Below are 23,715 nucleotides of genomic sequence, written 5' to 3'. Positions count from 1 at the left end.
GAGACAATAAGATAAAGAGACTCTGGAAGTGGCCAGAAGTTTTGGTTCACAGAAACTAGGCCCGTTGCGACTGAAGAATGATGAGACATAGGACATGCCAATCAACCTGTAAGAGAGGATCAAAGAAAGCTTCCTGGAGGAGGTGACCTGGAAGGAGGGCTGAAGCAAGCATACAAGTTAACTAGGATAGCACAAGGAACCACTGAGGATGTGATGCCGTCAATAAAAGCACAGGAGCAATTCTAGTACTTTACGTTTTAGATCACAGACACATGAGAGGCATTAGGAAACAAGATATCTCAATGGGCAATGCAAGGAGTAGCAATATCTGTTTGTTCATTTGTTTAATATTGAGTCAATGCCTAGAGTATACCCAGGTAATATGAGAAAACATGAATAAAAAGAGTTGTGCTACTGTTCCAGAACACCCCAGTCCCGGCGTGTGAGCACTGGCCCCAAGGTGCCACCAGACTAAAGAAAGAGGTGAACAAATCCAGGATTGCATAGAGGGCGACTTATTGGAGGACTTCCATTGGTAGTTCAGGCAGTGAGATTGAGTGGATGGCTGCAGTTTGGATTAGAAAGAGGATAAAAGTGATTGCCTCCAAAATGAGATGTTTCTGGTTTTTTAATATGAAAGAGTTAGGCACATTCCTGGTGCCAGGAATGGTTTGTCTATTTCTAATATGTTGGAGAACTAACAGGAGAAACCAACAGGTTATTCTGGGGAAGTCCTAGTGGTTATGACTCAAGATGGTAGAATTAGGTCAGCTGAATCCATCAGTGACAAAAGACACACTTCATCCCCAGTACAGATGAATCCACTCAATTGTATGCATAATTGTAAAACATGCTAAGATAAACAGAATCACGTGTTTCACTTTTTCCAGCAAAACCAAGACAAATTTTTAGCCCTCATTGAGCCTACAGTCTAGATGGGAAGATAGACAAGTCATCCATGCATTTATAAAGTTGTAAAGCAAAATATAAAATTATGCTTAGGAGTCTGTCCACCAACTTAGAAGCTTCAGAAACCTTATAACATCTTCTAGCATTGCTACCCATCGAAGATATGGATTGCATTATAAGTTAGAAAAAGTAGCATTTTATTCTCGGTTTCTGATGGTGAGCACATTCATATCTTGTATTGACAAAATGCCGAGTGAAACGGAACAATTTCCTTTTAAATTCATTCCGGGAGCTAATGAATTATGAATGTGAAGTGAGGGGCCTGTCCTAGAAAACTAATTCTGTGTATCTCAAGGAAGCAAGAGTAAAAGCTGTGACCTTTAGGAACACAATGAATTCATAGAAAACCAGTCCTCCAGGCTTCCTCCTTGGAAAAGTGCACCTTATCTACCAACGACAGAGACAAGCTACACTCTTAATTCAAATAATAGCCATTCCTCCCTCTGAAAACTGCAAAACTATTCTTGGACTATAAAAGAGTCCAATTGTGAGAAGAGCGATAGAGGAAGCTACCAAGTTATTTAGACACTGCAAGTTCAGATTTTTTTTTTTCCTGAGTGCAAATGGAATATCAAACAAACACATTTTAAGTATAGGATGTTAGTAATCATGGACTTCAGTTCTGGATGCTCTTGTACTAAAATTATATATAAGCTGTTTATTAAAGTGAGCCGATTTACACTCAGTAGAATATTCTTTCTTGCTAGCCCCTACTAAATTCACTCTATGGGGTATTTTTCCCTACCTCTCAATCAAAACTGAAATAAATGCCATATCTTTTCCAACCACTCTCACACTATACAGTAACAGTCATCCTTTATTTTTCAACACTAGAAAGTCTAGTTAGGGTAACTATCATATTCATCAGGTCTGTGCTCCAATGCTCTCTCCCTTCCATGTGCAATTCTGTGCTTCATTTTTTCTGCCTTTTAAGAAATAATTTTATGATTTTTAAAAAATATTTTGTCTTCCTTCATACCTTGAGGATAAGGTATTTTTACTTTGTTTTTTTGTTTTGTTTTGTTTTGTTTTTGCACTGTGTGTGTGTTTTTTTCTGATTTATTCTTTAAATTTCAAACAAACAGTTGTTAGCACAACGCAAGCCCTCAATACATATTTGTTGAATGGAAGAGTGAATCATCAGTCCAAATTCTCCTCTCCTTTGAAGCATTTCTCCTCTCTCAGCGTGGGCACAACTTAAACAGAATAGGATGAAGGAGAATCTAGAAGGTGTGGGCAGCTTCTCTCTTTTCCTCTTCCCCACGAATTAGCTGCTATTTGTAGTTGCGAAAGTCTGATACAGAGGCAGCATGTGTGGTAAGTGAATACAGAGTTATTTATGATGGCATTTTCTTATCAGGGCCAATGTGTTAACAACAGCGATGGGTTGCAATTTGCTAGCAGCTTCCTTAGGGGACAGTTTTGTGGGTCATAGAAGACTCCACATTGCTGCAGGTCTCTTGTCGCCTTTAGGTAGGTGATACCTTGATGGGTAGGTTGCTTATGATATGACCTAGTTTCTACATCCAAATGTTTTATTTTCTATGTCTTGAGTTAAAGTCATATGTACTTGATAATGAGTAAAATAACAACAAACGTTTATTCCACATCAAATTTCATGAAGTAATCAACATTAATAGCCCTTTCTGTAACTTTCTCTTTGGTTGTATACATGCATTCAAGCATACGTACAAATGAAGCATGCTTTTTTGCATATTTATTTTTATTTAATTAAAACTATGGTCTGTTTATTACATTGACTAATTGTACATGCCATGGCTACCACTATTTTCCCTAAAGCCTAAGATTTAGATACAATCAGCATATTGAATAAACATAAGTAATGACCTAGCCAGACCAGCCCTGGGTGTCTTCTCTTGTCTCTCATTTCTTTTAACATATTTAAGAGATTTAATCTTTCCTTGCCCCGGATGAGAACTAAGGTCACATTCAGTTTCTTAGATGCAGACTCAACTAGAAAAATGCAGTGTTCATTCTTAGATATTAATCAGGTATCCAGACTGGATTATACATTAAAATCTTGCCTTTCCTTTTTGAGTCCATTTTATTGGTTTAAGTTTTGAATGCATATGGAATTTGTGCAATCATTTGAGAAAGATATGAGATGTGAAGTCCTCTCATAGTATTAACAATTTGTGCCAACAGCATTTATTTAAAAAACTCTCACCCTTCTTGCCCAAATGAAGTAATTTTTTTCTTCATTTGTGCATATTAAATATTTGAATACATAAGGTTGATTTATAGATTTTTTTATTCTTGTCTTTTGATCTATTTTCATAGGCCCCCTGCCAACATTATACTAATGTGATTAAAATTACTCTATTATATGGTACAATATATGGTAAGGCAGGACTTCTCCCCCCATTATTCCTCTTTATTATGCATTCTGTGGTTTATTTATGGCATTCACACTTCCTCATTAAATAATTAGATCCAATATTCCCTCACCTCTACCATCCAGTTGGCATTCTAGAATTGAATTAAATTTATATATTAATCTTGGGGAGTTTGATATTTTTATGACATCAAATGTTCCTATTTAAAAATGTGGAATTCTTTTCAAATATTCACAACCTGCCTGATGTTCATCCATAGTATTTATTTTATTTTTATAGGTTGGACATGATTCACTATAAATTTATTTCTAAGCAACATGATTCTCATTGCTAGTGTGAATGTTATTTTTATTTTTTATTCTAGAAGTTTATGCCTAAGAGAGAGAAAACATTTTTTTTTTTTTGGGTGGGGGGGTATTTGCCTTTTAACAAAACTGGAAGTTTTTGTGCATCTCTTAATTACATGATCATATTCTCAGAAAAAAAGTAATAATAAAATCAACTATCTTTTCTTTCCCAATATTTATATTTAACACTTTTAAAAAATCTTATTTCATTTAGTATCCTCTCCAAACAATGGCAATAGTGGACATTCCTGCTGACTGGTTTGATTTTCACTGAAATAATTTTAGTTTTTCTTTTTGCAATGGTTTGATAAAAAGCTTTACAATATTTGTGTCCCCTAACTTCAAGGTTTTGCTGAGCTATCTTAAGATTCAAACCATTTTGTTTGCTTTTTAAACATCTATTTTAAGAATTTCTGTATAAGCTGTTTATATTTTGTATTTCACTTTAATTATATCTAAACAAAAATACTGTATTGTGTTTTTGCAAAAACCAAATTCTAAGGGAAGATGTCATTAAAGAAGTTAGGTTGAAAGCAATTGATTCTAGGAACATTCCCAGAGGTCATGTAGCTCAGAGTAAATCTGGCACAGGAGAGCCTCCACGTGAGCAGGTGGGGCAGGATGCATTTCTATGGCTGTCATTAAGCCCTGTGTTTCTTGCACATTCCTACCCTGCTTCTGGAGGGGAAATGGTTGGTACTTTGATAGATCTTAACCGTGGGGTACAATGGCAGGAGTTTGGGATTTATAGCCATATGGAGTTGGACTCAAATTACTCCTCTGCCACTTCTTTCTAAGCAGTCACTAACCTACAGAGGTTCAGTTTCCTATCTGTGAAAAGGAGATAATTACAACCATCTCACAGGGTTGCTATGAAAATATGTAAGAGCACAGCACTCCGGGACAGGTATCATTCAGCTCAAGTAACACTGAGGTCCCTGTTTTTCCTTGGCCAGACTGACTGTTGATTGCCTTAAGATAGTAAAACTAATTTGAAATTCAAACCTCACATCTTTCCTTCTGGAAAGAAGAGCAATAGGAAAAATAATTCTGTTCCCCTCCAGCCAAGCATGTCTGTTTCCATTTTTGTGTTCATTTTCTGTCTTTTCCAGATGCACGTATAGAGTTGGAAGTACCTTGAACTGGCAGGTTTGTTTGACAAAAATATTCTTTTGACTTTGATGGGCAGGTGCTTTTTGACTTGCCTCTTCCCTCTAAGAGATGTTATAAATCACTAGAGTCTTGAATTTGAACTCAAGATCTAATCAACTACAAAATAAAACAGAAACTCATGATAGCTGAGGGACATAATTAAATTTTGATTAATCTGGTATCTTTTCTCTGAGTGTCTCCAGGTGATGCTAACCTCCTTACAAAATGATTTATTGCCTTACATGTCAGCTTGGGAAATACACAAGTTTTAACCTGAAAGGGAATTTTATAGGGCAGCAAACCCACACTGTGCCTCCAGGCACGGAGGTGTGTAGCATTGTCCCTAGTAAAGTCTCCCTACTTTTCTTGTTCATTCTTTGAACTTGGGCTATCCATTTTTCAATTTTTTATTTAAATGGAAGCTTGCTTTTTAAATGGAACTTAACAAGGAGCCTTTGGTTAACCCCATCTAACTAGCTATAGACTGAAATAGGTTTGTTTGCCACCAAACAACCTCAACAACAAAATATCCACTAAATTTTTATTAATACTTTGGTACTTGCATTGTAAATAAATATACATGAAGACAAATCTGTGATTCTTTTTAAGCTTTGCATCGTAGTAGATTCTTGTATTAAAATCACCTCCTTCAGCTGTTGCTAAATTATGTTTCTAGGAACATAATTTGGCTAACCCACATACTGATGCCATAGTCCTCAATTTGGGTCCAAATAAGCAGCATCAACACTTGAAACTTGTTAAAAATAAAATTCTGTGGGTCCCACTCCAAATACACTGACTTAGAAACTAAGCAGTCAGTGTTTGAAAAGGTCTCCAGGCGACTGCAATGCATGCTGAAGTTTGAGAACCACTGGATTAGAGGCTAAACCATCAAATTTCTAGGATTTACCACATATAGAATAAGTGCAAAGTCCATACAAGCAACAACCAAATTGCATGAAAATTTCAGATACTCTAAAATGTTACATTGTAGCATGTCACAGTTCATGATAAACAATTATAAGTGTTATGAATAACTAGAAGAGAGCAGTTTGACGGCTTCAAACACAAAGATAGGAGACAGGAAGGTTGCTGACCCTGATTTTATCAGTACATATTGTTACATGTATTGAAGTATCACACTGTACCTCATAAATATGTATGATTATTATGTGGTAATTTTGTAAAATGTTTCAGGAGATGAAAATGTTAGGCTGATCTGATCATTACACACTGTGAGTATGTATCGAATTTTCACATGGAACCCCACAAATCTGTACAATTAAATAATAATTTAAAAAACAATGACAACAGTAAAAAGAAATAAGAAACTCACCAAGGAACCCTCGTCTCCTTTTATGAATTGTGGTCTTGGAATCACGTTCTCCTCCACAAGGTGGGAAGGCATTATTTCACAAAGTTATTTATTAAGTGTCAGTTGCATGAACTGTAAGAATCCAGGGATCCTCCCAGAAAGGAAGCCGAGTCTGAGGTAGGAATTGTAACCTCCATTGAAACTGTACTCACCAAATCAGCAAGCCACCCGACCTTTCTGCTAACAAGCCATTACTTAGGGCAATAAACCAGAATTCTCCCAGTTAAAGGAATGGTCCTTACCTTGGAGATATTGTTCCTCCTTAAAAAGAAGAAAATAACTAAATGGTGCTCTTCAGAATATTTCTAGTAGAAAATACATTCGAGGCTCTCTCAAGTGGGCTGCCTCTTGCAGGAGGGCTGGAGAAATGGGGGCCTTTAAGCAAGAAGAAGCTTCTGCACCTGCACAGCCGGGAATGATCCCTCCAGCATTCGGCTCTTGGTTTGGAACATCAGCAGGTCCTCCACTCCTCCAGCACTATTGAGGTACTGAAGTCACCCTCTCTGTGCCTGCTGATGAAGACTATGGAGTGCTGTTGGGTCCTGCAGGTGTTGTTGGACATGAAATGTTTCTGAGGATGCAGACATTCCCACACCCTCTGACACCTGACAGGAATGCACTAATGAACCGCATTAGCTTTTCCACCTGTAGTTTTTTCTTTTATTTGTACTGGATATTTCCTCCTCAAGAAAGTATAGAGACAAAGAAGGTAGATGAATAAATTGTTCTATTCATGCAGTTTGGCCAAGTCTTAATGAGAAAATAGTACTTTTGTTCTACTAATCTTCCTGCTCCCAACCACTCTCCTCTCTGTTGCTCATATTTTCTCTTCCTGCCACAGTTTTGTTAAGATTCTATTTTTAGAGACATTTTTGGTTCACAAAATGAGAGGAAAGTAGAGACTTACCATACACCCCACCCGACACGTGCATAGTATCCCCAACTGTGTATAGGCAGTAATTATGGAACAAGGCCAGACCAGATGACCCTATGCATTTTAAACTAATTAATCTACATAATATATGTATCTATAATCCTCTACTAGAGCTAATGATCTGCTTATAGATTCAGAATTTCTTATGGGGAGATTTCAGATCATAAACAAACCTCTGAATGATACAAACCTAGACCAGACAAGTCAAAGTTATTTTTTTGTCTTTCCCTAGTTAGTTTACATTTGTTATAATCAATGGACCTACACCAACACATCATAATGACCCAAAGTCCATAGCATATATTCTGCAGGTTTGGGCAAATTATTACCTCATGCATCCATCATTGCAGTCTCATTCTGTATTTTCACTGCCCAAAATATCCTGTGTACTACTATTCATGCATCTCCACACATTACAGTTATAAGCATTTTAAGATAAAAGAAGAAATTAAATCCTTTATGCAGGCATTTCTTCAATCAGTAGAATTATGAGACTTATTTTGTCACAAGCCCGGGCAACAGAAAATACATATATAAAATACATATATAAAATATAAGGGAAAAAGGAGAGTGTATCAGAAGCTTGTTTTTATCTGTCATTCAGACTTTCTCCATCTTTTCTTCCTGGGGAAGAAAGAAAACATCATTATCAATACACCTGTCATTCCCAAAGAGCATCCTTTAGGGCCTCCCTGTGGGTCTAGCAGAAGCGAGAGATGTCTCCAATTCTTACTAGCTTTCAACATCAACCACCTGAGTCATTCCTACATGAATATCTTTTAGGACTATAATAGGCAGGTCCTTTCAGAATCCTGCCTTCATCTCCCCAAAATTCAAGACAGATGACAGTTCACTCACAAAGAATTTGCCAAAACACTTTAGAATTCGGGATCTCTCAAATGTGATGTTTTCCTGACTTTCAATGTTACTTCCTTTGTTTAGATCCTATTGTCATTTGCCTGGCTTGGTGAAAACTTCTCCTAATGAACTTTTAGGATGTTTCCAGAGGTTCTCAAGCACAAGCAATATATCATTTGAAGAGCAGATTCCTGGACCCTATCCCCAAATATGCATTCTTAACACCAAGGAATTGCTGATAAAGGAATCCAAACTCCATCCATTCCTTCTGTGCTGCTAGAGCACTCATTCTATAATGACAACATGACCATGTCAGTCTCCAACAAAAATAGATGATAACATCCCATTGTTATAAAGAATAAGGGCCAGACGTTTAGCTTCAAAAGTTGATGTATTTTTACTTGTGTGTGTGCATGCTTGCCTGATCTTTTTCCAAAAAATATGTCATGCAAATTATAAAAGTGCAGACACTACAACAAAATTTTAAAAAATGAAAGGTATGGCAATCCTTACAGAGGGAACATAAATAGGGAAAATAAGATGAATCACTGTGAGAGTAATACCCAGAATGCAACAGTGGAGTGGACCCAGATTTGGCTCCAAATAGTCCAGCAGAAAAATGCAAAGAGACAGACATCATGAACCAAGTGAGTCACAGTTTCCAAAAGAGAAAAAAGTAGATCTCTAGTTAATGAGGAGAACAGTCTTGTTGATACTGAGACCAGAGAGAATGTGCTCTATAGGACCTAAGAATGTGCACCATTTGCAATAAAATGAACAATGTTCTTCTGATCAATACAACAGGAGGTTTCCTTGGCTCTTTTATCCTTATGTGTTGGGCAGTGCTACAGAGTCTGGCATGAAGCAAGGCTCTGTAAGTGCCCTGATGGGATGGGTGTTCTCAGCTCTGTCTTCACCTGTGTAAATCAGAACTTTACAAAATCTATTCAGAGTTGGCAGGAGTTACACTAAAATTTATTAAATTCCCTCCTAGAGACCTTAAATATTATCCCTCTCCACTAAGTTTCAGGTGAATATTGGGCAAGTTTTACTCAGATGAATACCTTGGGTGCAACTCTTCCATGATGATGTTAAAGTATGTGCACATTAACACCCCACTATGGGGTAGGATGGCCATTCTTCTATGAAAATTGGGTAGCCCAGCGATAAGGAAACTTGCTGAAAAGTCCACCCCATGCAGTGAGCTTTGTGTAGCTTGGATCTTAAATGTCCCCCAAAGGGCTATACACTAAAGGTGTGGTCACCAGCCTGTGGCACTGTTGGGTGGTCAAGGAAACTTTAAGGGGTGGGACTTGGAGTGAAGAAGTTAGGTCATTAGGAGGGTGATCTTGGGGATACCGGGACTCCATTCCCTTTCCTGGATCTCTTTTTGTTTTCTGACTACCATGAGGTGAGCAGCCTCCTCTGCCACATGGTCCGCCATGATGAGCTGCTCTGCCACAGGCCCAAAGGCAGCAAGGCCAAGGGACCAGGATGAAGCCTCTGAAACCAGGATCTGAAAGAAAACTTTCCTTTCTTCAGTTGATTTTCTCAGGTATATTTTTTCACAGTGACACATAGTTAACTAACTCATGAGCCAAGGAAATACTTCTAGGCATAAGAATGATCTGGAAAAGTAATTCTTGGTCTTCCCCAGCACAGAGAGCTAAAGAAAACAGTACTGATCAAACTGGAACTTTCATAAAGTTGCCTGTTTTATTAACCTGCACACTATGCTACCTCTTTTATGAAAAAAAAAATTCTATCAATCCTGATTCCCATGGTATTAAGGTGGACCATATTAAATTTATTTGTCTAGTCAATGACCAACTCCATAGAACCAAAGAACAGGGAATCTTAACACAATGTCAGTGGCCTTCATAGTTCAGTCAATAACACCTGTTCACACATTTCCCCTGGTCTCAAGTACACTGAATTCTTTGCCTCATGTTCTTCCCCTTCTCTGTACCTCTGCATGTCATTTATTCTATAGAAAATGCTCTCTCTAGTAAAACTGGCAGAATTCTCTCTCCAATTCAAGCATTTTAGCTACTTGGGCATGTAGAATAATATCCTTCATGTAGCAAGATGCATGCATTCGTCCAGTTTGTGTTTAATACATACCATCCCAATAGGTACCATGAACAGCAGGAGTATCTCCTTCCTTTTAAAATGGGAGGAGGGGAGATTTTCTTCCAGATAGCCAGGTAAAAGAGAAAACGCGGCAGATGCACTTTGCATTGAATAAAGATTACGCATCCTCTTTAATTACCACCTATCCTTTTTGTGGAGTAAGTGTGAATTATTGTCAATTTCATCATTTGTAATCAGAGGCTGAAACAGATGCTGAAGGTTTAGTTTAAAATGATGTGTGTCTCTTATAACAACTTGCAATATGCTCTCAAAGGACTATTTACATTCCACATTCCATAAACTCAATACAAGGGAGTTTATTCTTAAAAGGCTTGAGGTAAATTAAGCACAGTGAATGAAACTTTCTATAGAGATAGCATTTAGCAGAGTTATTAAAGGGCTTAGTAGTCTGCTTTGAGTGGGCATTTGCCTTAATGACTCTGTTTAACAAGCTTTCATTTCCCTGCTTTTATAATTTAAAGTGTTCTTACAACTATTTGCCCTTAGGAGTTTGTGTACTAATGTGTACCAATCACAATTTAGAAAAATTAGAAAATTTAGAAAAATTAAAAAAAAAACTAGGAGAAAAATATTCATAGTTTCAATATTAAAGGAAATGATAAAATTCTAAAGTTTGCTGTGCGTGTTAAAATGTATTCTTCATTCTGAAGCTATGAGATTGTAATCATGAATACCTAGTATTCTTCTGTCCACAAACACATTGCTCACTTCATGCACAACAGCCAGCTGAGTATACTCAATGAACAGAGGAACACACCCACCTGATTCTCAAGATTAACTGGAGAAAAGCATATATTAGAATAATATGGGTACCTTGGGGAAAGAGAATCAGAAGCAAAATCAGAGTAGGGAATCAAAGAAGATTTTTTTGTCTGATCTGTGACTCTTCGCAATTTTGTAAGGAGAATATGTTCACTTAATTTTTTTTAAACTAAAACTGGTATAACAAAGGACAAGCTAAAAGAAACTACACTTAAAGAAAGAAATAAAGATAAAACATGTAATAGAAAACTTAGAATCTATCCATAAATGAGCAAATTATAGTCCCTAATCACAAATGAGAATATAAGAACCAACCTAATTTTAAAAACAAATTAGAGATAGAATTTATCAAAGTTTACTAAAAGGAATTTTTAAAAGAAAAAATATAATTTGAGTAAAAAATAAATAAAACATTAGATTCTACTGCAATTTTGACTCAAAAATCAATTAAAAAATTTTTTATATTAGCGATTGAACCTAGAGGCGCTTAACCACTGAGCAACACCCCCAGCCTTTTTAAAAATATTTTTATTTATATACAGGTTCTCGTTAATTTTGGGGGGCCTTCCTAAGTTGCTAAGGGTGGCTTTGAACACCCTTGCCTCAGCCTCCTGATCTGCTGTGATTATAGGCCTGTACCACTGTGACCAATTTAGACATTTTTAATTTATTTTCCCAACTTATTTTTTATATTTTAAAATTCTGATTTGTTATATACAACAGCAGAATACATTACAATTCATATTATACATATAGAGCACAATTTTTCATATCTCTGGTTGCACACAAAATAGAAATACACCATTCGTTTTCATATATGTAGTTAGGGTAATGATATCCATCTCATTCTGCCGCTGACTTAGACATTTTCTTAAATTTATTTTTATACACTAGAACTAGTTTCTGACAATCTGTGATACTTCCTTAATACTTCACTGGGGTTTCAGTCAGAAGCATCTCTTGGTCCTTGAGATTTTTTTCTAGAAGAAAAATAAAATGGATACATACTATGGGTTGGGGTTATAGCTCAGTGATAGAACACTTGCCTAGCATGCATGAGACCCTGAATTACATCCCCAGAACTGAAGTAGCAATACTAACAAAATATATGCTGCCTAGAATATTGGTGAAGCTTTCATTAATTTTTCAAGTTCCATGTATGCTTTTCACATCAAAAGTTTTATAAAGTATATACTTCTGCTCTCCTTGTCTCTTAAGGAAATGGACTGATTTAAGTTTATCAAGAAAGTAGACATCTTTATTATTTTATATTGGGTTATTCTTCAAATGACATTTTATCCAAATGTAGCCCAATATTAAGGAACATAACTGCTATTATTTACTTAATAAAGCCACACTTATTGAAAAGGCATATCCCTATTAACTTATATAAAATATGGTGTGATATGAGCTGAATTATGTACTTTCAATATTCATATTTTGAAACTCTTAATTCCTAATTTGACTGTATTTTGAAATGGAACCTTACAAGTTGCTTTGCGGTGGATATGGAATGTCCCCTAAAAGCTCATGTGTTGAGGGCTTGGTACCCAACACAGCAATGTTCAGAGGTAGGGCTCTTGGGAAATAATTGGATCATGAGGGCTCTGACCCTATCAATAGATTAATCCATAAGTGGATTAATAAACTGGAGGAATTAACAGGAGGTGGTAGAAAATATAGGAAGTAGATGGGTTCTTGGGGGTGTGTCCTTGGGAGCTATATCTTGTCCCTGACCCCTTTTCTCTGTTTCCCAGCTTCCATGAAGTGAGTAGCTGTTCTCTGCTACACTTTTCTGCCATGATGTTCTCCCTTGCCTCAGGCCCAAGGCAGTAAGCCTGCTGATCAAGGGCTGAAACTTCTGAAATCCTGAGCCAAAATATCTTCCCCTCTTCCAAGTGGTTTTTCACAGGTATTTTGTCATAGCAAAGGAAAGCTGACTACCACTTGAGATCATTAAGGGTTAGTGAAGTCATAGATTGGACCATCACCCAATAGGATTGGTTGCTTTCTGGAAGAAGGATGGAGAGTGCACTTTCTCCTTGAGTGCATTAAGAGGTCACATGAGCACATAGTGAGAAATCAGCCACCTACACTCCAAGGGAACATGTCTCAAGCAAACTGGCCTCTTGATCTTAGACTTCTAGCTCTCCAAACACTGAGAAAGAAACATCTGTTGTTGTAGTCACTCCATCTGTGCCATATGGCACGCTGAGCACATTACAACTTTTTCCACCATGAGGATAAGGACATACCCGGTTTTAGTAATAACTTACTCTTCCCCAGTAGTGGGTTGAATGGTGTCCATCCGCACAAAGATATAAGCATATCCTAATACTCAGAACTTGTAAATATTTGGCAAAAGAGCCTATATTACCTTATAAAATAACAGATGTGATTTAAACGAGGTTTTTGAGAGGACAAGATTATCTGGAGTTAGTTGCTTGGGTCCTAAATCACATCACAAGCATTCTATGAGAATGAGGCAAGGAGATTGGAGTGATGCAGACACAAGTCAAGACATAGGGACAGCCACCAGCAGCTGGAAGAGTCCAAGAACTGCCATAGAGCCTCCAGAAGAAGTGCAGCCTGGCCAATACCTTGAATTTGGACTTCAGGTCTCTAAACGTGTAAATACTTCACTGGTTTACACCATCAACTTGTGATTTGTTATAGCAGCCACAAGACACTAGTACACCTATTTCATTTTCCTGATCGATCTTCAGTGAACTCACAATCACTCTATTGGTCTAATATCAAGTTTCTTTAGGAAACATCTAAATCTCTTAGATGAAACCTCTCTCTCTCTCTCTCTCTCTCTCTCTCTCTCTCTCTGTGTGTGTGTGTGTGTGTGTGTGTGTGTGACATACTCAAAAACAGGTTATAAAATATTTGTGAAGTCTTTATCAACTTCTCTTCATATAAAAATTAGTACCTACCTTTCTAATGATGCATCATTAATGATATTACCATTAAAATCAAATGACATGATTGATTTACCACTTAGAGGTCAAAATAGAACTCTATGGAAACGGTGAAGTAGGTGAGCTCCCAAAGGGAGATAATTAAGGTCGCTTGAAACATATCAACATCTTTATATCAGCTATAACCAATTAACATCAAGCAGTAAGTCATAACAAAATGTTGACAAAAAAATAAATTATTTAAGATCTGCCATCCTAAGAACTATAAGGTATGCATAAGCAAAATTTAAAACCTCATTGAATATATGTAGAGAGAGAGACACGATATTTCTTGGTGGCAAAATTATTTCCAAAGCAATAAATTCTCCCAAATTAATAGTTTGACATAATGTATTTTCAAACAAATTTCAACTACATTTATTTAGACTTTAAGTCAAGATCAATTTGAAAGAATAAGTAATCCAGAAAAACTAAGAGGAAAAGGAGGCTAATATTATAAAGATGCAATACTTTAAACATAAAAACTGTATAGTACAGTATAAAAAAATCAATAGATCAATAAAACAAAATAGTCCTATCAGTCATAATAATTTCGATTGTGATAAGAGTACATCAGCTACTATTATAGAGAGCTATTTGCCAAATGACTTGGGAAAATAAATGATTATTTAGACATAAAGTTTTATTTTTAGCTCATAGCATCTATCAAAGTAAATTCTAGATACACTGAAAAGTTAACATCAAAAATAAAAATTTAAAAATGCTCTTCATAATTTATAAGGACATTCCTTCTGATCTCTGAATGAAGAATGACTTCTCAGACAAGATACAGTAAATAATCGTGAAAATGTTTATATTTTACTAAATAAAAATAAAACACATTTGCATTCATAAAACAAATGGCTGAACAAAATGAAAAGGCAAGCTTAGGAGTATATTTGTTGTAAATAAAGTGGACAGAAATTTTACTTTTCATTATATAACAGATTGTCCTGGTTAATTCCTATTTCCAACTGGTGACATTTCACCTATACACTCAGCCATGAATCTTGAAATCCTAGGCATACAAGAGAGATATTTTATAAAGAAAAAAAAAGTCCTTCTGGCTGGAGGCTTTGTGGGGATGACAAGGAAGATATGCATCTAAAAAGTAGGTAAACTGGTGAATTATCAGTCACTATCTGCCACCCTTTCCCACATCCCTTGGGTCTACTTATGAGGGATGATTTTAAAAGCATCCAAAAGTTATGGAGGAGAACTCCTGGAATGGCCTTGCCTCCCACCTCCTGATAAGGGGTTGGAAACTTCATTGTTCCATTAGACTTAGATGTGACCACTTCATTCAGAGATCAGAAGAATGTCCATATAAATTATGAATAGCGTTTTTAAAATTTTATTTTTGATATTAACTTTTCAGTACATCTAGAATTTACTTTGATACATGCTATGAGCTAAAAATAAAACTTTATCTAAATAATCATGTATTATCCCAAGTCATTTGACAAATAGCTCTCTATACTAGTAACTGATGTACTCTGATCACAATCAAAATCATTATGACTTCAGAGGAGCCATTTGAGTGAGAGAGTGCATCTCAAAAAAGGGATGCTGGTTCCCACGGGCCTGTGTGTATAATCAAGGGACCAGTGGTGCCTGTAGAGGGGGCTGAGTGTTACTTGGACCTGAGTGAAGAGGCTACAGTGGGCAGGAATTTAGAAGCCAGAAACAAAAGGCCAGAATCAGAGATCACAGTGAAGGTAGCAGTATGTTAAACTCAAACTGCCAAATAGGACCTCAGCACACTGTGTAGTCATTGGACCAAGGAATAAAAAGCCCAACTACTTCCCAGTCGGTATTGGGAAGGATCCATGAGGTTGGGACAAATCTGAGGACTCCATCCTATCTGCTGTGAGATCAGAGAAGGCACAAGTGGTGGAGATTACAGAAAGGAAAATGGCCAGTGGAGATCAGAACAGTTGTGAGTAGAATGAGAGATCTGCAGTCTCTTCCTGTATCTCTAACAGGCGCACGTTTCTGGCCTAATAACATGTATTGCCCACCGATACATTTCTAAAGACAAAAGCATCCCTGTTCTGGAAAGTGGATCACTGAGAGTTTGGACTTACAGATAGACACCTTAGGATTGAATTCTTTTTTTTTCCTGGTATATTCCCCACTTTATTTTTTGAATCACTTTGCTCTTATCCAAGAAAGACAGACTTTTACATTCTGTTTGTCACAGTCTCATATGCTGTGGCCATAAGCTTCCTGGATTAGGTTCTACATCCTCTAGGACTAACTCTACAGCTAGAAGCTGGGATATGACATGGAGCTGTGGATCTGTGAGAATCAAAATGATTTGCTTCTAAACGCTATATTAGAAATAATCTTAAAGAGCTCCTACCAACTGAGAATAATTGCCCACAAAGAAAAAGAAAATCAGAAAGGTCTTAGCCTTGTTCATTAGGGAATTGATACAAAGTTATTATCATACACACGAAGAAAAAAAGATTCAAAAAGACCAAAAAGAGCCAGAAATATACTGTTTTCGCACTGTTGAACTCTTCCCAGGAAGAATACAGAAAAACCTTTAGAAGGTTTTAAGAGAAGAAACAGACATGTTAAATAACACTTAAGTCCACAAGTAATGAAACACACATTTAAGAACATTAAGTCTTATTAGGTTGTCAATTAAAAGATGAGTTCCTGTGACAGGTGCTGCTGGCAGCTGGAAGTTTGCTGGGCCACAGCCAAAGGGGCCCCAGCAAACTTCCAGCTGCCAGCAAGGTGCAGTGGTGCATGCCTATAATTCTAGCGGCTTCCTGGGCGAGGCTGAGGCAGGAGGATTGCAAATTCAAAGCCAGCCTAAGCAACTTAGCTAGGCCATAAGCAACTTAGTGAGACACTCTCTCAAAATAAATAATAAAAAGAGCTGATGGTGTGGCTCAGTGGTCAAGTGTCCCTGTTCAATTGTTTTAAAATTCCTAATATTGGAAACAGTGCTCCAAAAAAGTATTTTCATGGAATGCTGTTGGCAGTGTTAATTTGCTTAAAATTACAATCAAGCAAATTGGCAATGCATTTTGTATTCTCCGAAAGATTTCCTTAGATCATGTGTTTTTTAATGATTAGAAAAGATAATAAATATACTTTTGAGCAGGGCTAAGTAGCTCCTCTTGACATCAATCACTGTTGACTATGGTGTCTCTGTGGGTTGGTGAGACTTCCACCTGGCGTTTCCTATAGTTCTTATCTACATCCACCAGACATTTGTATCAGTAATTTGACAGGCAGCAAAGTGACAGGCATGTTGTGCTAGGAGTTTTAAGTAGCTCTAATTTTTTTGCTTCAAATAAAATTCGATGTCATTTTCCAAACATTATGTAAATATTCAAACACAAAGCAAATCACAATGCTGACAAAATAAGAAGAGTAAAATTATTTTTGAAAGGAAAGTTAGTTAGCATGGTAAGGGTAGCAAACAGAAAAACTCTTTAAGTGGCATGACAATATGTTGCATATGCAAAAGTTCATGAAGCAAACTGAGTAGAACTTAAAATACCATTGATGTAAAAAATTATCAAAATGAGGATGAAATCCCAGATTAAGGTGGCAAATGTTTGAGTGAATTAACATCTTCTCTGACAAGTGACTTCCTTAGGATGGCGCTAGCATCTCAGAAAAGCAACCAGATGGTCCTTCAATTGCATGGCTCCTGATGATCACACAACAAATAAAAGACTCAGAAAAGCCAAAATGTGCCAGAAACATACTATTTTCACATTTTTGAACTTTTCCCAGGAAGGACAGAACACACATGCACACACACATATACACATACCTCCTAACACACATCAACACATATGCAGATATAACTCTATATATACATTTTTAAAATTAAAATCCGGGGAAATGTTTAACCTGGGGCTATTGCAAGAAGCTGATTAAAGGATCTCTATAAAAAGAAGTGTGTGTTCATCTGTTTTGTAAAATGTGTCCAAGAGAACTCCTGTGTTAAGGCAATTCCTCTAAACTAAATGAAGACTATCCTTTCTCCTCGGTTCTATATTTTTCTTAAAAACATTCAAACCTTTAGTTCTCTAGAGTAGGGTTTTACTGAAGCAGAAAGTGAGATTGGAAAAGTGCAGTGTTGTCAAAGCTAAGAAAGACGCTCTGTGAATCCCTTCTATATATGTCTAGCAGTGCAGAGTGTTAACCTCCATGTTAACCCCTTTACCTCAGATGTGGGGTCTCAGAGGCTTAGAGAACACAGGCTACTCTGTGGAGGTCATGCTGCTAATCAGCTCGAGACGGGATCTTGCCAGAGCTGCCTACTGTATCTCATTCCGTTGCATGGTTAGCTTAGTAATAATACCCACCATGCAGTAAGGACGGCATCTTCCTCTCAATTTTCCAGATCACCAGGCAATGATGTACATGTTACACATGACATTAAACTTCAGAGGGGCATAATGAAGGAGAGTTTAAAGTGCATGGGTAGTGTTTTAAGTCAATATGTCCTTCTCCATTCATTTTTCCACTTCACTTTCCTATCTAGCGCAACCAATCTGCCATGGCTTCAATCACTTGAAGAATCTGATGCTGATTGCAGTTTTATATCCTACACAAGCTTGTCATATAATTCTATAGACTGAGATTTTTGGGAAAACATTTCCAATAAACTCAGTTCTTTGTAACTATACACATCACTTAACTCTATTGTTACATCTATCACATACATGTAAAGGATTAAAATCAGTGCCTGCAGAACAGATATGCATCTGCATTATAAATTGGATTCTTCTAGTACTCGCGGGACTTTGAGACTTTCTATGGTATTTATAATCCAGACCAAAAATTCATACAATATATTAAGTATATATTAAGTGCATAAAACTTTATAAGGCTGAGAGATTGTTACAGTTGATTGCTTTAATGACAAAACCTAAGCATCTAAAACAGTATCAGGCACAGAATAGAGCCTCAAAACACAATTCCAAATAAACAAATAGAGGAACATGAACAGAACAATGAGTCAGGAAGATAAATATAGAGTCCAGCTCTGATGCCTGCAACCAGAGCTCACAGGTAAGGCAGCCAGCCAAGTTGGCAAAAATAGAACTTATTATTTAGGGATGACAAATCTGATTTCTTTTAACAGTTTAGGGTAACATAAGGAAATGAGAAACATCAGTAGGATTTCTAAGCTGTTGGTTCCATTTATGGGAATTATTTTAGATTAATTTCTATTCTAGTCAGGGAGACTTTTATTTGAGGCTAAATATTTTCACGGATACTTTTTTAAAAATAATTGTAGGGCATTGTTCTCAAACACAACAATAAATTTGTTACAGGTTCATTGAATTGAAATTACCATGGATCTTGGGTAATTTCTCTATCAGGTGGCATTACTATTTTTGTTCTAATTTTTTAAGAGGATATATCCTCAAGGAATGAGATACCATCTTTTTACAATGGTATTTATTTTACCAATGTGAATCAGATTATTTAGAAATGAGTTTTGGTGAGTAATAGGTCTAGACCTTTGCCTAGAGGTAATATAAAACCAATAACTAGATTTACTAAGTTAATTTGCATTCCATGAGTTAATTAAAAGTCTGTTATTAACTGGTATTATTAAAAAGAAATTTCTAATTTCATTGTTTCTAATTTTGGTAAGGACATTATCTGTTATATATCTTTATAAAAGAAATATGTGAACTGCAAATGCTAGTAGGTCATTTGAAATTTTTAGTAGTATAGCCACATTTACACACAATATCTCAGCATACACTTAGCAGAAATTGATTAATGAATGTTTTGCTTTTTTTGTTTTCAATATTACTTCGGAAAAGTCACATTTCAAGTGGTCAAAATCCACATGTGATTGGTGCCTACCATTGTGAACAGCAATGGGTAAGAGGTTGAAAGGTTTGGAGTTAGATGGTTGTGGATTTAAATCCTGGTTGAACACTTGCTGACTGAGAGATGTTGAAGACATTTAACATTCCAACTGTTAATTTCAGTGACTATGAAATAGAAATAATTTACAGCTTTAACATGTTTATGAAAATTAGCAATAATGGGGAGACAGATCTATGGTTCTATATCTGTATTGATATTGACCACCATGCTGGGAACTCAGTGGCTATTACTTCCTGAGGAAACTGAGTCTTCAGTATTTAAAACATAATCTCTGTCTCTTATTACCATCATTGTTTTCTGTCTTTAGAGCTGCCAAAAATCTTTGTGCTTAAATTTCTTCCCTGAGAAGCTGATATTGCATTGACATATGGAATGAAGCTCATGATGGTGGAACGAACACCTGAAAGGCAACCTCATTAGCACACAATAAGAGAGAGAGAATGTGTTGTTCCTGTTAACTGCCCATTCATCACCCTTCTCATTACAGGTCACAAGAAAAGTGACAGTTGATATATTTATTCTAGGAGATATGATCTTTGTCAAAAGTCAAACAATGCCCTGGTAATAATGAAATTCATTATGTGAAACAGAAATATTTTGTTTCTCTGAAACATTAATTTCCTCTTGTTTCAATTCACTGTCACACCCTGATCATTTCAGTCTAGGTATAGAAGCTTGACTTATTTTGACTACTTTTTAAAATGTCCTAACAGAGACCAATTTGGGGTACTTCTAGAAGAAGAGTGTGAATTTACACAGCTATCAATAATGGCAAGTCTCCTGAAGCAAAAAGAGTAAAGGCTTAGTTTGAAAACAAAACAAAGGAAGTTCATTTTCTTGTCATACTTGAGCACCAGTTGGCCTGATCTAGATCATGGACTTAAAAACAGTCAATACAATTGAATATTATCTGATCCTTTTTAAAGTTTGCAAAGTGTTCTCATGTTAATAATCTTAATGAGGGAAAAAATGTTGAGATAAACATCATCTGACTTAGAGTACAACATTTAGTTTGCATTAGTCAGATAGTACTGTTCAAGATGAAGAATGTTTCTATTGGCCTGCAAAGACAGATGAAAATTTTAGAAAAGGCTTCCATTGTTACATGATGCTAATTCAAAGAAAAATAGATTTTTCAAATGGATTTTGGTCAGACTCAGCCAAAAGGAAATTAAATGTGAATAACATAGAGGTTAAAATGGAGACTTACATTCTGGATGCTGCATTGAAATTACTGTTAGGAACTTTCTTTTTAACAAAGGATGATGGAATCCTTAGATTTAGTAGAAACTCTGAATTATCCTATCTTCCTTACTTTATGGAGAGATCCATAGAAATGGAATGATTTTTCCATAAGCAAAGTGAGAAGGGGACTTGTATGAACCCAAGTGGTCAGCTCTACCCATGATGCTTTTCATGGCAGGAAGTTGCCACTAAGGAAATGAGCCACAGGCTGGGATGAGAGAGAGATAAACAGTGTAAGTAGGGTATTTCCTAGCATTTTTTTTTCTGTTGGCTGAACATGTTCTCACATAATAAAGTACAGAAAATAAATAAATTATACTTGTTTTCAAGTACTGGAGAACTTCAAATTGAGCTACGAACGTGATGAATATTTGGGGGAAAGAGGTATAATTTATTCAAATAATTATTTCAATGCTATGGTTTATTTTGACTATCGATACCATTGTAATATTTTTCAGCTTGACTTTCACTTCCAATTGTTTTGTTATTCATGGATCATGGTCAGAGGAAGACAAGTTGTTACTACTGAAGCATCTCTAGGAAATTCTTCTGGGCAATTAAGCAACCATTTTCCCTTCATGAATTACAGCACAGCCACGGTACCTTGGAAATGGATCAGATGAACCCTGCTTAAACAAATAACTAGCTGGCAATTTGGGTGTCTTATAAGGAATAGGCCTTTCTGTAGTGTTACTTTACGCTTGCAATTCACACATTGATATGTGCCTTGTAAAAGGAGTTGCAGAAGTGAGTTCATGCCTCTTGGCCTGAGATGTAAGGATACTGCCTTGTCTTCCTGCCGTGGCTGTGATGTTCCTGTGGTCCTCCAGCCTTTGTTCTTTCTGTGCACAGAAATCAGCCACAGTTACAGGAAGGTTATTTTTCCAAAACAAATGACAAGAGAACAGAGAATATTTTCAACACCTTAAAGCTAAGAAATACAGTAATTTTGAAACAAAAAGAAAAAAAAATGTTTATTTACTCTATAAAAAGGAAAAGCTATAGAGAAAAGGTTTTTAACTGTTCAGTTTGATGGAATGTAATGGAAGATTTCAGTGGTGGCTTTTCATTCTGCTGATAGCAAAATCAAGATGGGTATCGAAAGTCAAAAAGGAAATAAATTCCCAAAAGTCAACCAGCACTCTACATCTTTAGTAGAAGAATTAATGAAGTGGAAAAAGTTTATGTTTCAGAAGAAATTACTTCATAGTTTCCAAAATTGATACAAGCACTCACTAAATTTCTATTTTCTTATGAATATAGCATTGGCCCTAAAGGCAACTGTTTCTTTTATTATTGTCAACAATATCTGTGAGAATCTAATCTCCATTTTCTATGTCTTCTTCAGGGCTCCTTAGTTCACCTGTCATTCATATCCTTTCAATTAGTAGGGTTGGTTTTACTTCAGATTGTATCTTACAGGTATACCATTTCTTTCTGGCATTGTTTTATCTTAAGTTATACAACAAAAGCTACACTACACTTAAGCTATCATATCCTTATTTACTTGGCCTTTTCCAGGATTCTGGGACTATTTTTGCTTGTAAACAAAGAAAAACACAAGAATATCAAAGTTGAGAGTTCTTTGTCTTTATCTCTTTCAGTTACCAATCACAAAATACCTCAGGATAGGTAATTTGTAAACAACAACAATAAAAATATTATTACACAATTCAGAAGATGAGGAAATCCAAACTCAAGGTACCTGCAGATTTCTGTCTGGTAAGGACTTGCTGTCTGCTTCCTAGATGATATCTCTTTTAGTTAGCATTTTTTTTTTTTTTTTGGTGCTGTGACTAAAGGACCTGACCAGCACAATTGAAAAGGAGGAAAAGTTATTTGGAGGCTCATGATTTCAGAGGTCCTAATCCACAGACAGCAGGCTCCATTTCTCAGGGCTTCAGGTGAGGCAGAACATCATGGCAAAAGAGTGTAGTGGAGGGAAGTAGCTCATATGCTGATGCAACTTCCTTAGGCCCAGTTTTACTCCTGCCTTTCAAGTTCAAGTTTTTCAAATAGTTCTGCTCCTGAATATCACAATAAGTTTGCCTAAAAATCGCCAGCAATATCCATGCCACTGCCTGAATGCTATGCTGCCTAGAAATATATTCCATCAGATTAAAAAGTCCACCACTTTTTAAACCAGCCTCACAGAAAATCTCAGGATACAGGCAAAATGCAGACAACTTCTTAGTCAGAACATAACACAAATGGCCTCTGGTCCAATTACCAATAGTGTGCTCCTTTTCCTCTAAACTCTCTTGAGCCCTGTCTTCACTGTCCAGATTCCTGTTGGCATTCTGGTCTTCTAAGCTCCCACCAGAACTGGCCATAAACTCCCACTTACAACAACCTAAAGCATTGCACTGCTAAACATCTCAAAATTCCTCCAACTGATTCCAAAATGCTCCAAAAGCTTCTGAATCACATGGTCAGTTTAGTCACAGCAATGACCCTATTCCTGGCACAAATTTCTGTTTTAGTCAGCTTTCTCACTGCTGTGACTGAAAGAATCTAACTAGCACAACTGAAAAAGAGAAAAAGATTCAGACGTCTCAATCCACAGATAGGAGGCTCCATTCATTAGGGCTTGAGGTGAGGCAGAACACCATGGCAGAAGAGTATAGTGGAGGAAAGCAGCTCATATGATAATCAGAAAGTGGAGAGAGAAACTCCACTTGCCAGATACAAAATATATACTCCAAAGCCATGC

The sequence above is a fragment of the Marmota monax genome, unplaced genomic scaffold (genome assembly GCF_021218885.2).
Source record: "Marmota monax isolate L192 unplaced genomic scaffold, Marmota_monax_Labrador192_F-V1.1 WCK01_AAM20220418_F8-fsc00039, whole genome shotgun sequence".
Taxonomy (NCBI): domain Eukaryota; kingdom Metazoa; phylum Chordata; class Mammalia; order Rodentia; family Sciuridae; genus Marmota; species Marmota monax.
Note: the sequence above shows the minus strand (reverse complement) of the source record.